A 16,814-nucleotide genomic window follows, 5' to 3' on the forward strand; every position below is an offset into this window, starting at 1 on the left:
TGTTACGTCAAAAGACGTTCTTTCACTCGGCGGAGACGCTGTTTATTCCTTTTTTGACGAGTACACCTTGTACCCTGAGTAAATAAAGGTTTATGAAAAATGTAAATAAAAAGCTAGCAATGTTCACAACGAATTTAAAACACTCTTATAACAAAAAAATAAAATAAATAATATAAAAAACCTAAAAAAACCCAACAACCTTGTACCCTGAGCTCTAAGTTAACATCTCATTTTGGACTAAAAGGCCTTCAGGGAGAGTTTTTAATTCAGCACTTTTAACCAAATATTTGAGCAAATATTTTTGTTCTATTGTGCAGTAGTTCAGTATAAATTAGCCTTTTTCTTTGCAAGTATACAATATTCCACTTCTGACTTGAGTGTAACTCTATTTCCATTTTTGTTTTTATGTCATTCAATAAAGGTCAAACAAAAAAATCAACATCATATTAAATAAAAGGAGCAGAAGGCCATATAAACCTTTATTGATTGATTGATTGAGGAGTTTATTGACGTCTTAAATAATTGAATCAATGTAATGCTTTAAAAAGGCAAATGGATGGCACAAAAAGCCAAAAGGCTTGTTTCCATTGTGGTCCATTAAATATTCATCACATTTGAACCTTTAATATCTGCTCCCCGTTTACACAATTTGTTGTTCAACTCAAAATTATTAAGGCAATTTTTTTTTTTTAACTGTATTGCCTGTTACGGTACAGGGAGAAGAAGACTGCACCGAATGCAGGGATGTAGTTATAGCTCTATTCATTATATTTACAAAAGGATGGAGTGTGAAACTAATCGAAAATGTGTATGGTGTGCGACTATGTGTAGCGATTATCTGACGAGTGTTACCGGAAGTGTTGAGCGAGATGCGGAAGTCCAAGGGGGCAAGGCAAGCTCGGAGGTCCGTGGGCAGAGGCGAGGCGTCAGAGTCCGTGTCCAGGCGGGCGGTCGAGATCCAAGAGGCAGCCAGGGAACCGGAGGGAATAGGGGGAGACGAGACACGCAGCTCGTGACGCGGTAACGGAGGAATGCTGCTGGAGGACGACAAAGGACACGAGACAAATGAACACGGAGGGAGAGAAACAGTGAGTGAGAGAGTGTGCATAGAGCTAGAGATATTCGGCTTACTGTACTGGAACAGGTCGCTAGCAGCGCACAGATGAATGCACACTTTGATTGATTGATTGATTGAGACTTTTATTAGTAGGTTGCACAGTGAAGTACATATTCCGTACAATTGACCACTAAATGGTAACACCCGAATAAGTTTTTCAACTTGTTTAAGTCGGGGTCCACTTAAATTGATTCATGATACAGATATATACTATCAGATATATACTATCATCATAATACAGTCATCACACAAGATAATCACATTGAATTATTTACATTATTTACAATCGGGGTGTGGAGGGGGGGGGGGATATGGACAGCAAGTAGTGGACATAGAGAGAGAGAGAGAGAGAGAGAGAGAGAGAGAGAGAGAGAGAGAGTGAGTTGATTGTTTACATTTGATTATTAGCAATCCGGGGAGGGTGTTAGTTTAGGGTTGTAGCTGCCTGGAGGTGAACCTTCATTATGGTTTTGAAGGAGGATAGAGATGCCCTTTCTTTTATACCTGTTGGGAGCGCATTCCACATTGTTGTGTCATAGAAAGAGAATGAGTTAAGACCTTTGTTAGTTCGGAATCTGGGTTTACCGTGGTTAGTGGAGCTCCCCCTGGTGTTGTTGTTATGGCGGTCATTTACGTTAAGGAAGTAGTTTGACATGTACTTCGGTATCAGGGAGGTGTAGTGGATTTTAAAGACTAGGCTCAGTGCAAGTTGTTTTACTCTGTCCTCCACCTTGAGCCAGCCCATTTTGGAGAAGTGGGTAGGAGTGAGGTGGGATCTGGGGTGGAGGTCTAGAAGTAATCTGACCTTCTTGTTCTGGGATGTTTGTAGTTTAGATTTGAGGGTTTTGGAGGTGCTAGGGTACCAGGAGGTGCATGCTTAATCGAAAAAGGGTTGAACGAGAGTTCCCGCCAGAATCCTCATGGTGCTTTTGTTGACCAGAGAGGAGATTTTGTAGAGAAATCTCGTTCGTTGGTTAACCTTTTTGATTACCTTGGTTGCCAGTTTATCACTGGTGTGCACCCGGCCGTGTCATTTTCATTCTCTTTGTGTTATGATGATAATAATGCTGCCCAACCTTTAGTGTCCCAAATATGTTTTTGGCAGTGAATAGTATTATTACCGTATCTTCCAGACCATAGGGCGCACCGGATTATAAGGCGCACTGCCGATGAACGGGTCTATTCGGGTCTATTTTCATACAAAAGGCGCATTAAAGGGGTCATATTATTATTATTTTTTTCTAAATGTAAAACACTTCCTTGTGGTCTACATAACATGTAATGGTGGTTCTTTGGTCAAAATATGGCATAGACCCGAGTGCATTTTCAGGACTTATGCAGATCGCAAATACAGATCAGCAGGTACCAGAAGGTAAGAAAAGTTGCTTTTGCATAATATTGCGAAACAAAACGCCAGGTAATATGTCTGCTAATAGGTGGCATAGGTGGTCCCATGTCCCTCTGTAGTGGAAAAGTTGGGCCCCTCAGTCAAAAAAGGTGAAGGACTAACTATTGTACATCCTCCAGATGTCCGACATGACTCCGCTTTAAATTGTTCCGCGCAACAGACGTACCGCCGTGAAAAAACAAGGTACACTTTGCAAATTGTGCAAGATCGTCGTGTATTTGACGTGTTTAGTTTTTACTCGCTGTGGTTTTTCCCCTTCCCGTTGCGTGGCAATCATGTTCGCTTATGTCCGGGAAAACACGAACGGTGACGTCACCAACTATTTTCGGCGACAAAATTTTGTTAATGATAGTTGTCAACAATGTCAAAGAATTACTGCATCTCCACGAGTTTATTGTGATTTTAAACACAATGTGTTTAAATCACATTAAACTGATGAAGAGATGGAGCAGGAACCCCTAATTATATAGCCTGTATCAAACTGTGTTTTAAATTAAACTGGTCCTGAATGTACCTTGTTTTTGTGCAATACTAAGATATTCCAATTATATAGTCTAAAAAATGTTGGTGTTGTTTACTTGAGTTATATTGCAGTCTAGTTAAAGTTAAAGTACCAATGATTGCCACACACACACACTAGGTGTGGTGAAATTTGTCCTCTGCATTTGACCCATCCCCTTGTTCACCCCATGGGAGGTGAGGGGAGCAGTGAGCAGCAGCGGTGGCCGCGCTCGAGAATCATTTTTGGTGATTTAACCTCCAATTCCAACCCTTGATGCTGAGTGCCAAGCAGGGAGGTAATGGGTCCCATTTTTATAGTCTTTGGTATGACTAGAACTGACTACCTACCGATCTCAGGGCAGACACTCTAACCACAAGCAGGCCACGTATCTCTTATGTGTGACTGCCATTGTATTGCAGTCTACACGTATCTCTTATGTGTGACTGCCATCTACTGGTCACACTTATAATTTCACCATGTACCAAATAAAGGAGCTTCGAGGTCGGTAAGCCCAACCAAAATTATTCCGTACATTAGGCGCACCGGGTTATAAGGCGCACTGTCGAGTTTTGAGAAAATGAAAGGATTTTAAGTGCGCCTTATAGTCCGAAAAATACGGTATATAGTCTAAAACCGTTAATTGCTAGCTGACACTTCGCACGGTAATCGCTAGCAGGAAAATTTGTGCTTACTGAAAAACTAGCAAGCGAATCAGTGCCTGACAACTGGTGTGCTAATCGCGAGCGGACAACTGGAGTGCTATTTGCTAGCTGGCAATTGGCATAATCGCGAGCAGGCTACAAGAGCACTAATCGCGAGCTATCCGAAATGCTAACGTGAATACAATTACATAATTTTTTTAATTTTTTATATAGTGTATAAACCACACTACATTGTGTTGTATCAATGTTTAAATGTTCATATGCATTTTAAAGACATTTGAATTTGTGGGAATTTTCTGTGTGAAACATAAGAAAAAATGATTACCGGTAAGGAAAGTCTTTTAATACTCACGAGTAGAGATGTCCGATAATGGCTTTTTTGCAGATATTCCGATATTGTCCAACTCTTAACTACCGATTCCGATATCAACCGATACCGTTATATACAGTCGTGGAATTACCACATTATTATGCCTAATTTTGTTGTGATGCCCCGCTGGATGCATTGAACAATGTAACAAGGTTTTCCAAAATAAATCAACTCAAGTTGTGAAAAAAAATGCCAACATGGCACTGCCATATTTATTATTGAAGTCACAAAGTGCATTATTTTTTTTAACATGCCTCAAAACAGCAGCTTGGAATTTGGGACATGCTCTCCCTGAGAGAGTATGAGGAGGTTGAAGTGGGCAGGGTTTTCGGTAGGGAGTAGCAGGGGGTGTATATTGTAGCGTCCTGGAAGAGTTAGTGCTGCAAGGGGTTCTGGGTATTTGTTCTGTTGTGTTTATGTTGTGTTACGGTGCGGATGTTCTCCCGAAATGTGTTTGTCATTCTTGTTTGGTGTGGGTTCACAGTGTGGCACATATTTGTAACAGTGTTAAAGTTGTTTATACGTTCACCCTCAGTGTGACCTGTATGGCTGTTGACCAAGTATGAATGGCATTCACTTTTGTGTGTGAAAAGCCGTAGATATTATGTGATTGGGCTGGCACGCAAAGGCAGTGCCTTTAAGGTTTATTGGCGCTCTGTACTTCTCCCTACGTCCGTGTACCACTCCGTACAGCGGCGTTTTGAAAAGTCATACATTTTACTTTTTGAAACCGATACCGATAATTTCCGATATCACATTTTAAAGCATTTATCGGCCGATATTATCGGACATCTCTACTCACGAGGCAAAAAATACATGAAGCGCCTGGCAACCTTTAGCATCGCAGCAAAACATGAACTAAGAAAGTAGCTTGATGCTCGCATTCACAAAAACATTACACAGACTTAAAACTGTAGCCAACATTGAACCGCCTGCTGAACGGCGAGACGGGTGTAAGTAAAGGAGCTAATTAGCCATGATGACAGGTGGCGACACTAATCGATAAACAGAAACAGGTGTGTGAGCTCAGACACTTTGAGCAACAAAAATGTAAACAAAGGAGGACTTGGAGTGCTGGTAAAATGTACACTAAGCTAAGCAGAACCACAACAAAGCACCAAGGACATGACTGGGGGATGCAGGTCATGACACAACCAACATTTTCACAACCCCCCCTGTAGAACCTCTGCAATAGAATAGAGTGTTGTCCCGATACCAATATTTTAGTACCGGTACCAAAATGTCTTTCTATACTTGTTGATACTTTTTGGTACTTTTCTAAATAAGGGGGACCACAAAAAATTGCATTATTGGTTCTATTATAACAAAAAATCTTAGGGTAAATTAAAGATATGTTTCTTATTGCAATGTTGTCCTTAAATAAATAGTGAACATACAAAACAACTTGTCTTTTATTAGTAAGTAAACAAACAAAGGCTCCTAATTTAGTCTGCTGACATACGCAGTAACATATTGTGTCATTTATCTACCTATTATTTTTACTTTATTACAAGTGGTAGAAAATGAATTATTAATCAACTTGTTCATTTACTGTTAATATCTGCTTACTTTCCCTTTTAACATGTTCTATCTACACTTCTGTTAAAATTAGGGATGTCGATATTATCAGCCGATAAATGCTTTAAAATGTAATATCGGAAATTATTTCATAATTATCGGTATCGGTTTCAAAAAGTAAAATGTATGACTTTTTAAAACGCCGCTGTGTACACGGGCGTAGGGAGAAGTACGGAGCGCCAATAAACCTTAAAGGCACTGCCTTTAATCCCTCCAGGACTTGTTCTCCTCCAGGACCAGGAGGCGTGTGGGTCGGATCACAGCTGACTCTTCTCACCCTGGACACACACTATTCTCCCCTCTCCCCTCAGGCAGGAGACTACGCTCCATCCAGACCCACACCTCCCGCCACCTGAACAGTTTTTTCCCCTCGGCCATCAGGCAAATGAAGAATAACTCGTAACAGCAGCTCCTTGAATTCCTTGAATCCCTTCTAAGTCTATCTGATAGCTCAGTCACAGCTCTTTTTATACCAAATATGTGTTATATGTGTTTTATGTCGCACGTTAGCACCAAGAAAAATTCCTAGTTTGTGAACCCGTTCTCAAACAATGGCAATAAAACTATTCTGATTCTGATTCTGATTCTGATTCTTTGCGTGCCGCCCCAATCACATAATATCTACGGCTTTTCACACACACAAGTGAATGTAAAACATACTTGGTCAACAGCCATACAGGTCACACTGATGGTTGCCGTATAAACAACTTTAACACTGTTACAAATATGCGCCACACTGTGAACCCACACCAAACAAGAATGACAAACACATTTCAGGATAACATCCGCACCGTAACACAACATAAACACAACAGAACAAATACCCAGAACCCCTTGCAGCACTTAGTCTTCCGGGACGCTACAATATACACCCCCCGCTACCCCCAACCCCACCCACCTCAACCTCCTCATGCTCTCTCAGGGAGAGCATGTCCCAAATTCTAAGCTGCTGTTTTGAGGCATGTTAAAAAAAATAATGCATTTTGTGACTTCAATAATAAATATGGCAGTGCCATGTCGGTAAGCACAACCAAAATGATCCCGTACATTAGGCGCACCGGGTTATAAGGCGCACTGTCGAGTTTTAGGGAAATGAAAGGATTTTAAGTGCGCGTTATAGTCTGAAAAATACGGTACGCCGTAAACACCAATAATTTTATTCAGGGCGGATATAAAAAAAATTTGTAACTCTAGAAAATAAAGGCAGTTTTAGCACGTATATCTTCTGTTAAACCACTAATGTTAACATAAGCTAGCCAATGGTGTTCCTCTTTTATTTTTGCTTTGAGAAATGTACTGTGAGCAATTTGCTAACAGCCCCTTAAAGTGTTTTATTCATCTTGCACACACAAAAGCCGGTGGTTTAATTTCCTCCGGTCCTCAGCAGACCATGAACGACTTGGATCAGTGCAATGAGATAACATCCCTCTGGGCCCACCACCACCACCACCACCACACACCCTCTGCTGGCCCGAGGGCCTCCAGCTATGAACCGCCCAAACACACAATTCCTCCTTCCGCCTGTGCGCTCGTGTGTCTGTGTGTGATGAGCCGTGAATTTCGAGGTGGAGAGTTTTTTTTGTTCGGCACAGTTCAGCGGCCATTTTAGGGCGGCGGTGACCGGACGAATCGACATGTGATTTTGCGATCGAAAGATAGACGCTACGTAAGTGCAGGCTGACAGGTGACCATGAGGTCGAGTCCTGGTGCCTTCATGTGCGGCCAGGAAATAGGCAATACAACTGCTACTGCAGATCTCCCTGTGCATTAGCTTGTTGAGGTTTTTTGGAACAGGTGTAGGGTTACGCGATATAGACGATATAAAATATATACATTTGGCAGACAAAAGAGCTTTTAACACTATTGTTACATCCTGATAATGGAGCTTGATGAATGACACATTCCAGCTGTGTCTCGGGGGTCAGCAACCCGCGGCCCTAGTGGCTCCCTGGACCTCTTTCAGAGATGTGTGCAAATGGAAAAAGATGAAGAAAAATGTTTTTGTTTGTTTTAATATATTTTCTGTAGGCGAACAAACATGACACAAACCTTCCTAATTTGTAGAAATTAGAGATGTCCGATAATGGCTTTTTTGCCGATATCCGATATTCCGATATTGTCCAACTCTTAATTACCGATACCGATATATACAGTCGTGGAATTAACACATTATAATGCCTAATTGTGTTGTGATGCCCCGCTAGATGCATTAAACAATGTAACTAGGGCTGCAACAACTAATCGATTAAATCGATTATGAAAATATTTGGCGATCAATTTAGTCATCGATTCGTTGGATCTATGCTATGCGCATGCGCAGAGGCTACTTTTTTTAAAATTTGTTTTAATTTTTTTAATTATTTTTTTTATAAACCTTTATTTATAAACTGCAACATGTACAAACAGCTGAGAAATAATAATCAAAATAAGTATGGTGCCAGTATGCTGTTTTTTTCCCCCAATAAAATACTGGAAAGGATAGAAATGCAGTTTGTCTCTTTTATCCGATTATTAATCGATTAATCGAAGTAAAAATTGACAGATTAATCGATTATCAAATTAGTTGTTAGTTGCAGCCCTAAATGTAACAAGGTTTTCCAAAATAAATCAACTCAAGTTATGGAAAAAAATGCCAACATGGCACTGCCATATTTATTATTGAAGTCACAAAGTGCATTATTTTTTTTAACATGCCTCAAAACAGCAGCTTGGAATTTGGGACATGCTCTCCCTGAGAGAGCATTAGGAGGTTGAGGTGGACGGGGTTTGGGTAGGTGTGGGAGGTAGCGGGGGTGTATATTGTAGCGTCCCGGAAGAGTTAGTTCTGCAGGGGGTTCTGGGTATTTGTTGTGTTGTGTTTATGTTGTGTTACGGTGCGGATGTTCTCCCGAAATGTGTTTGTCATTCTTGTTCGGTGTGGGTTCACAGTGTGGCGCATATTTGTAACAGTGTTAAAGTTGTTTATACGGTTACCCTCAGTGTGACCTGTATGGCTGTTGACCAAGTATGCGTTGCATTCACTTGTGCGTGTGAAAAGCCGTAGATATTATGTGACTGGGCCGGCACGCAAAGGCAGTGCCTTTAAGGTTTATTGGCGCTCTGTACTTCTCCCTACGTCCGTTTTAAAAAGTCATACATTTTACTTTTTTTAAACCGATACGGATAATTTCCGATATTACATTTTAAAGCATTTATCGGCCGATATTATCGGCAGTCCGATATTATCTCTACCCTCTATAGTTCAAGACTTACGGTCATTTAAAAACAGCACTGCACATCATAATGGCGGCTACAGTTTAGATGTTAAAGGTCTAAAAAAATTATGTAGAACATCCGGCGGGCCGGATTGAAAATCTTAATGGGTCGTATTTTGCCCAGGTCTGTCATAGACAGAGCAGGATCTGTACTCTTTTTGACGCACTGCCACAACCCCTCCCCACCACACATATACACATACACACAGACTCTAAGTCTGTTCTCATCATCATCAATTTAAGGATGTGATGTCACTTTGGTGGGTGAACCATCTTTTATTTTGCAGCTCTGTTTTGAAATGATCATCACTAACAATCAGTAGCACCGGTTGGGACCTTTGAATGAGCTGCACTCAGACCACAAACAACCATCTCAAACATAACTGAGGCCAAAGCCTTGACCCCCCCTCCCCGGCTTAACGGGATGGCGGGTAAAGGTTGCAAGTTTTAGGAGGGCAAGCGGCTCCTGTAGTGGCGCCGATGCTACGTCTAATCCCGCGTGTCTCCGCGGTAAGCCCCTTGGACAGAAGGCCCGATGATTGGCCTGCATCTGATCACGGCAGATAACGAGTCGAGCCAGACGGAGTTTTTGCACAGCGTCTCAATCACAATGCGAGTGTCTTAATCAGAGCGGCTAATCACCTCTCAGCTCTTTGCACTGTGCACTTTTTGGAGCCTTGTTAGCCCCGGCTTATCTTCACAACACAAATCGGGATTAGCTTGTGTTCTAATTTGCCGGCTAGCCACCAGCAGACCTCGCAAAGTCGAGGTTTGGGCTGGTGATGAACGTGAAACCTTGTATTCATTTTGCTGCCATTTGGATCGTTTGTCAGTGAGAACAGTTGCAATCTGACCTTTGACACATTTCAACAACACCCATCCACTGTATGATCTACAGCAGACCTGGGCAAATTAAAGGCCTACTGAAATGCGATTTTCTTATTTAAACGGGGATAGCAGATCCATTCTATGTGTCATACTTGATCATTTCGCAATATTCCCATATTTTTGCTGAAAGGATTTAGTAGAGAACATCGACGATAAAGTTCGCAACTTTTGGTCGCTGATAAAAAAGCCTTGCCTGTACCGGAAGTAGCGTGACATCGCAGGTTGTGGAGCTCCTTACATCTGCACATTGTTTACAATCATGGCCACCAGCAGCGAGAGCGATTCGGACCGAGAAAGCGATGATTACCCCATTAATTTGAGCGAGGATGAAAGATTTGTGGATGAGGAAAGTGAGAGTGAAGGATTAGAGGGCAGTGGAAGCGATTCAGATAGGGAAGATGCTGTGAGAGGCGGGTGGGACCTGATATTCAGCTGGGAATGACTAAAACAGTAAATAAACACAAGACATATATATACTCTATTAGCCACAACACAACCAGGCTTATATTTAATATGCCACAAATGAATCCCGCATAAGAAACACCTCCCCCCTCCCGTCCATATAACCCGCCAATACAAATCAAACACCCGCACAACATACTCAATCCCACAGCCCAAAGTACCGTTCACCTCCGCAAAGTTCATACAGCACATATATTTCCCCAAAGTCACGTACGTGACATGCACATAGCGGCACGCACGTACGGGCAAGCGATCAAATGTTTGGAAGCCGCAGTTGCGTTCTCACGGTATCGCGTATCCAACTCAAAGTCCTCCTGGTAAGGGTCTCTGTTGTCCCAGTTCTCTACGTGTTTGTGTTCCTGCAGCCGGCCGCTAATACACCGCTTCCCACCTACAGCTTTTTTCTATGCTGTCTTCATTGTTCATTAAACAAATTGCAAAAGATTCACCAACACAGATGTCCAGAATACTGTGGAATTTTTCGATGAAAACAGACGACTTAATAGCTGGCCACGATGGTGTCCCAAAATGTCCTCTACAATCCGTGACGTCACGCGCAGGCGTCATCATACCGAGACGTTTTCAGCAGGATATTTCGTGGGAAATTTAAAATTGCACTTTATAAGTTAACCCGGCCGTATTGGCATGTGTTGCAATGTTAAGATTTCATCTTTGATATATAAACTATCAGACTGCAAACAATGCACACTGAGGCACAACACACGGCATGCTAGCAGCTAACGGGCTACGATAGACTGACCATATGTCCTCTTTTCACCGGACATGTCCTCTTTTGCGGAGCTGTCAGGGCGGAGTTTCTTAAATGCTTCAAATGTCCGGCATTTTGAGTTAGGGTCGAGTGTATTTTCAATGTACGTTCAGGGTTAAGAAGGGGTTAAAAACAAAACAAATTGTGCGCGCAGCAGCATTGGTGAGGGAGGGGCAGAGACAGAGAGAGAGAGAGAGAGAGTTATGATTAACGCGCATGCGTCGCCAGGCTCTGCTTTTTATCCATATATTTATCAGATTTAATTTTTTATTATCTATAGCAGAGGTGTCAAAAGTGTGCCCCGGAGGCCATTTGCGGCCCACAGCTAATGTTTTAAAGGCCCACGGCACATTCTAAAAATACTATTAAAATAAACAAAAACTTAACAAAATGTGAAATAAAAAAGCTTAAAGGTTAAATGTAATTTAGAAAAAGTTGCAATGTTGACTAATAAAACAAAGCAGTTTTTTTTCCCCCCAAACTGTCATTGCTCAAAACATAATATTGAATCAAAATCAATGTTATTATGAATTATTGACCTATCCAAGGTTCCGATTACTTCACATCAAATATTCCACTAAGAAAAATATTTTTGGTGGAAGATTTTGCAAATTTGGTAAATAAATAACGCAAAAATGTATATTTTGTTGTTTTCTTACTGTACCGAAAATGAACCTAACCGTGACCTCTAAACCGAGGTACGTACCGAACCGAAATTTTTGTGTACCGTTACACCCCTAGGTAACAGTAGTAAAGGGGTTAACTTCCTAGTGCCCCAAGACCCCATAGAGGAGCCTCTACCAGTGTTTCCCATAAACTGCCAAGATACCTGTGGTGGTGGGGGCGTGGCTATGGGCGTGGTCAACATGACATCATCGAGTAATTTGCATAATTTACTACAATGATATGATTTTCTCTAAAAAGGCTCAAAAAATGTATACTTACTAATTAATAATAACAGTTTTGTTTTAAACGTCCATCCATTCATCCATTTTACAATATAATTACAACACTTTATGTACATATTTATATACAGATTTGAACAATAAGTTATTCACTGAAATATATTTATTAATTGTGGTTCTTACAAAAAATATATCTTATAAAATATAAAAGCTAATATGTCTCTTAAAGCTCTGCCCCTTTAATTAGTGCATACTAAATAATTTAACTTTAGCCTACTACTACAACCATATTATTTACCAGCAACATAAAGTGAAACAGAGGCAGAGGTGTCCTGCCACAGTCAGTAACAAATAAACAGAAAACAGTAGTGGTCAAATACAAATAAGGCAACAAGAGAAGTATCCTACACTTCTCTTTTGTAAAGTAAATCTGAACAGCCTATATGGGCATCTACATCAACTATATGATTTGCCTGAGAAGGTGGACAGGACAAAAAAAATTAAAAAACATTTTTTTTTTTTAAATTTTTTTTTTTATTTGTGGCGGACGTAATTCTTTCGTGGCGAGCCGCCACAAATAAATGAATGTGTGGGAAACACTGTGTACTGCCGGATGCACTTTAACGTTTTGCCCAGGACGACCTTGAGCTATACAAAGTATTCCAATGATTGGAATCCGCGCTTTTGCATGATATACTAGTTACTATGGTAATTGAATTAGTTACTATGGTAATATACGTCACAGCAGCTCAGACAAAGCACCAAGCAGTGTGGGTGGGGTGTGTATCCACAGAGTGTCAGCCTGAAATGCGGGTGTCAGGGACAGACACGGAAAGAGATTTTTACAACAAAGTTCTAAAACTTAGTGATCTATCAGATATATCAGATTGTAGGTGTTTTTTTTTTACTCTTCGCTTTCATGGTACACTGTGTTTGTTGCATTTTTGTTGCGTTTCGCTTTATTGTAAAATATGTCGATCGAGAGGGGGTGAAACGTTCATATGTTGTCCATATTCAGTGTTTTATCATTCATAGTTAATACTGTAAATCCCACATTCTTTATTTTCATATACATTCTGGGCGTCTCGTTCAGTAAAAATGTTTTTAATTCCATTCTGTTTTTTAAGGCAGTCTGTCATAATGTTTTTAGCATTCAGACATTATTGTGAGGTTTTATATTAGTGTTCCTAAAAATAGATATACCGGCCCCCGGACACATTTTTTTCTCTAAATTTGGCCCCCCGAGGCAAAATAATTCTACAGATACCCCAAATGACAAGTGCTAAATAGCATGTGCAAACTATAACATTGTGCGTACTATTATTGGGCGTGTTTTGGGGTCATCTACTAACTGCAGACCGCCCTATTTAAATGAGGATTTGGCGTGTAATGGAGACAGTAATTTCTCTCCCATTCACGTTATCATGCTCCAACCTGTAGTGTTTTATGTTTTGAAACATGCAGCACACAACCAGAGGTGGGTCGAGTAGCCAAATGATGTATTCAGGTAAGAGTACCATTACTTTATAGCAGTATTATTATCAAAGCAAGTACAATATGTAGATTTTTTTAAAGAAAAAAAACAGCCTGCATGTCAGCTTTGTGTCTTTGGTAGGGGTGCATGATAAATATAAGGAATTCTTACATCTTACCGACAAAGTCGAACACTTATGAGTGCGCAAATTAAGCACTCCTTTTTTCCAGCTTGCCTGTCATAAGTTTCCCCTGAGTTTATTGTAAACAAACATGGCATCTTCACTGAGGAAGACATTCCGCGTGCTATCTGCACTAAATGTTCTGCAAAGAGTCTGCCAGGAGGGGAAAAAAAAACCCCATCACGCATCAACACGTCGAACTTTATCAACCGCAAAAACTACTGTTAAATCTGTAATTTAAAAATAATAGATATAAGTAAGTTATCGGTATCAGTCGTGAGAAGCGGGAAGTTATCTGTATCAGTATCGAATTGGAAAAAGTCAATCTCACATCGTCCCCATCTCTAGTTTTTAGTGTCAACATTTATACTTTTTCTTGATACTTTATTACTACTTGCTCTATTACACAGTATTTCCCACGGATTGCTAAAATACTTGAGGCGGTGGGGGCGTGGTCGTGTAGTGTCAATATGACATCATATAATTTGCATAACCGGCAATAATGCATATGTTTTCTTTAAAAAAGCATATATACATATATATATATATATGACATATAATCGATTAAATTGATTAAAATCGATTATAAAAATAGTTGGCAATTAATTTAGTCATCGATTCGTTGGATTTATGCTATGCGCATACGCAGAGGCAATTTTTAATTTTAATTTTATTTTTTTATATTTTTTTATAAACCTTTATTTATAAACTGCAACATGTACAAACAGCTGAGAAACAATAATCAAAATAAGTATGGTGCCAGTATGCTGTTTTTTTCCCAATAAAATACTGGAAAAGATAGAAATTTAGTTTGTCTCTTTTATCCGATTATTAATCGATTGATCGAAGTAATAATCGACAGATTAATTGATTATCAAATGAATCGTTAGTTGCAGCCTTAGTGTGTATATATGTACACTACCGTTCAAAAGTTTGGGGTCACCCAAACAATTTTGTGGAATAGCCATAATTTCTAAGAACAAGAATAGACTGTCGAGTTTCAGATGAAAGTTCTCTTTTTCTGGCCATTTTGAGCGTTTAATTGACCCCACGAATGTGATGCTCCAGAAACTCAATCTGCTCAAAGGAAGGTCAGTTTTGTAGCTTCTGTAACGAGCTAAACTGTTTTCAGATGTGTGAACATGATTGCACCAGGGTTTTCTAATCATCAATTAGCCTTCTGAGCCAATGAGCAAACACATTGTACCATTAGAACACTGGAGTGATAGTTGCTGGAAATGGGCCTCTATACACCTATGTAGATATTGCACCAAAAACCAGACATTTGCAGCTACAATAGTCATTTACCACATTAGCAATGTATAGAGTGTATTTCTTTAAAGTTAAGACTAGTTTAAAGTTATCTTCATTAAAAAGTACAGTGCTTTTCCTTCAAAAATAAGGACATTTCAATGTGACCCCAAACTTTTGAACGGTAGTGTATATATATGTGTGTATATATATAAATGTATATATACTGTATGTGTGTATATATATGTATATATATCTGTTTGTGTATAAATGTGTATATATGTATGTATATTTTGTATATATATATGAATATGCATATTCATATATATAAATATATATGTATAAATATGTACATATATATATATATATATGTTTAAAAACAAATATGTGCTATTAATAATTAGTATTAACATATATTTTCCTCATAATACATCGTTTTGCTCTATTTTTCAACATTTGCTGCTTTTTTGTTACTACAATGTATTGTATAACACAGGCTGCCCTTTGTACACCCCTGGTTTATTGACGTATATTATTCTGCCCTCCCTGAATGTTGCAATTTAGATTGCCAAACATGTAAACTGTCTTTTATATTTGAGTTTAAAAAAACAACAACTACAGGTTGTTTATTAATATTATCCACAATGAAGTTACTGTTAAAAAGAAAGTCAATTAAAAGTACACATGGGCATTAAATTTGATGTCTCTTCCATATACTGTACATCCATAGTTGCATTTGAAGTAAATCGGGGAGTGATCGAGAGTGGTTTTCGTGGCTCTGTATCTTTGATATGCAAGTTTTATGCATGAAGCACACATCTGGACTCCACCTTGGGCCCACGGTAATCGCTCTTTTTGGATCTCCGCTGATTGGGCCAGCTCAGGGCATCTGGATCGAACCCTCGTTTCATCTATGCTGCCTTAAAAAAAATAAAAAAACACATAGCAGCAACTTGGCAGGGCGATTGGAAATGTTTGAGGTGCGCTTGTTTTATGGTGCGGCATGACATAGACGAGGGGTAACACCTGGAACTTCAGTATGCAACCCAGATATTCCCGCAAGAGCAGCCAATGGTCATAAACAAGAAGTTGACAACACGCACTGAAGTTCATCAAAGTGAAAAACGTTCACCTTGAAGAGACTCTTACCGAGGTCATGTTTTAGTGCTGATGCCGCTTGTCCTTTCCATCCGTATACAAAGTATTGTTTTAGGTCATTGGTGATAGTCCCCAGTTTCATGCGAGTGGACCATTCACACTAACAAAAAATTTGAAATATGAGCTCCATGTGTGACTGTGGTCTTTTGTGTTCCACACCAGTGCCCGGCAATTTGTTGCATTACTCTGGGATGCGGAAAGAGAGCTGCGTGTTATTCTGGATGAAGTGATATTAAAGAGCAAGTCAGAACAGATCAGAGCTCTGCCGCCCCGTCAGCAAATATATCTTAGTTAAATACGAGGCATTTAGGGGTTGAGTGTGAAAACCACAGGCCTGACATTCTTACTGTGTCAGTCTGGACATGTTGGCCCGGTTTTGTGTTCAGGGCATAAATAAAACCAAGACTAAGCGAATCTCTTTTAAATAAATCCACACTAATCCAGTCACTCGATTTCGGATTAATTAGATCCAGACTACAGAGTCTCAGCTAAAATAACACCAACTAAGATCATGTTTTGGAAGCCGGGGTCCTATTATGCAAAGCTGACATTTCTTACCTGTTTTTATCTGGTTTTGTCTATGTGAGATTCCCGTAAGTCCCGGAAATTTGAAATCAAAGCATGGAGGCACGGTGGAGATATTTATAAAACAATCTTGCCGTCTTCCAAACTTGCTCCCAACAGGCACAAGACATTGATACAACGTTGATTATACGTACATGTCCTTTGAAACTGACTTCGAAACAACAACGTTGCAAAATTCTTGTATTTGTAAACTGAGACAACGTTGATGTTGGTTGGGAAATGACCAAATTTCAATAGTCAAATCAACGTC

General features: G+C 39.9%; 1 protein-coding gene across 14 annotated transcripts in view; it reads left to right on the plus strand.

The window, feature by feature from the left end:
- Positions 1–16,814, plus strand: part of si:ch211-285f17.1 (sickle tail protein) — a 351,576-nt gene that overhangs the window by 226,129 nt on the left and 108,633 nt on the right. The gene's annotated exons all lie outside the window — the stretch shown is intronic.

The sequence above is a fragment of the Entelurus aequoreus genome, linkage group LG15 (genome assembly GCF_033978785.1).
Source record: "Entelurus aequoreus isolate RoL-2023_Sb linkage group LG15, RoL_Eaeq_v1.1, whole genome shotgun sequence".
NCBI classification, from domain to species: Eukaryota; Metazoa; Chordata; class Actinopteri; order Syngnathiformes; family Syngnathidae; genus Entelurus; species Entelurus aequoreus.